Source organism: Triticum aestivum, chromosome 7A (assembly GCF_018294505.1).
Source record: "Triticum aestivum cultivar Chinese Spring chromosome 7A, IWGSC CS RefSeq v2.1, whole genome shotgun sequence".
NCBI classification, from domain to species: Eukaryota; Viridiplantae; Streptophyta; class Magnoliopsida; order Poales; family Poaceae; genus Triticum; species Triticum aestivum.
In genome coordinates this window covers 717,826,818-717,828,449 of record NC_057812.1, presented here as the reverse complement: position 1 = coordinate 717,828,449, position 1,632 = coordinate 717,826,818, and the positions used below count along the sequence as shown (strand labels likewise).

The 1,632-nt window shown below is 39.2% G+C and overlaps 1 non-coding gene across 1 annotated transcript; it reads right to left on the bottom strand.

The window, feature by feature from the left end:
- Positions 1 to 1,187: 1,187 nt before the first annotated feature.
- LOC123155243 (small nucleolar RNA snoR80) lies at positions 1,188 to 1,321 on the bottom strand. The gene has a single exon (XR_006477299.1). It is a non-coding gene; the product is annotated as a small nucleolar RNA snoR80 (small nucleolar RNA).
- Between the last annotated feature and the right edge of the window lie 311 nt (positions 1,322 to 1,632).

The following is a 1,632-nucleotide window of genomic DNA, read 5'->3' as shown; positions in this document are numbered from 1 at the left end:
AAGCAGTGTTAACATCATGACAGTAACAATTAACAGTAGCAGCTAGCAGGACATCAATCAAGCACAACAAAAGTACAACACCACACTTGGGATCTCGGAGCAAGAAAAAGATCATGTTGCTTAGGAGCTACCACAAATGATACTGATAAAGGGCAAAAACAAGTTGGTATGATATCATTCATTCATTCATTCTCATCACGATCATACATTGAATTCATTAAAGGTTACAGATTCATTTTTTGACATAGCATTGGAAAAATCACAAGAATAGTATATGAACCAAAGTGTCCAGATAAGTAGATAACACATGGAGGTCACAATCACATAGCAAAGGAAGAGTGGGACAGACCGAGGACTTACCCTCTGGACAAATGAAAGACTTCACGCTTCCTCTTCCTCGGTGGAAAAATCAATGACTTCACTTCCTCTTCCTCATGCACCAATAGGAAGACCATCTCAAACACCTTGGTGCCAACAAGAAACTGTACTCACACAGTGAATAGAACAAAAGAACAGAAAGCACACGTATATACTGAACAAAAGTAACAGCCAGGAATAGATGACTCAACAGTTCATGTTTGTTAACAAAACAAGTGTGGACATCTCACAGTGATTTAACTATCTGATGACTTTAGTAAAACACATACTAGCATTTGGTGCTACAAGAGACAATAGGAATCCAACTATCCCAACATCCCAACTTGGTAAATCCATGCTGCTAAAAGGCCAATCCTAATCGGGTTGGAACTGGACCTGGTTTCAAACATGTGAGCTACAACTATCGTAATACCACAGCCCAAAAAACCCTACAAATCCATCAAACTATTGTTTGTAGGTTTGGCATCAGTGGTGTCACAACGTACAGTCCACTTATAGTGATTTGGGAGAAAATTAAAGTGATAATTAGACTGCCATCACAATCTGCTGGTAACTTGCAGTCTACTTACAGCTACAATGATATCTTAAGAGTTACAGTCTAAATACACAAAACTTAAGAACATGGGAATAAACAGACCAACCCCCACATTCCAATAATTCAAATACTCAGCAGTCAAATGCGTATGCGTGTGCATGTAAATGTATTGAGGTTATGCAAAACTATGGTGCATTTAAACTATGAGATCATTTGGTCCACACATTTAGATCATTTAACACAGAGAAAAGAAAAATAACAGAGGACTGCATATGAATGTATGTGTCGTTTCCAGGATAAGTTGGCACATAGAATGCCACCAATCAGGATATACCACACAACAGAGAATAGCTTGTAGCGTCCGAGACTAATCTCCATGAGGAACACAAATCATCCTCAGGAATTGGTAATGAACGCACATCAATCAAAACAAAGAAGAAAAAAACAAATGGAATTTGTGTTGTCCCTGCAAGTGCCATAAACCTACAACAACAACAGCAGCAGCTTCTTCCTAGCGACATTTTCCCGGGCCAGGTATCTATCAATGATGTTGACAGTAAGGAATAAAATTTCACCCAGTAGCTCAAACTTATAGTGGACCTGCATTGGGTGAGTTTGCCAGGTCAGGTCAGACACACAACTCTGTACTAGATAACTTGACCGGGGTTCCAAGCAGATAATTACCTTGGTCCTTCTGTAGAAGCTATAAATTTCATCCA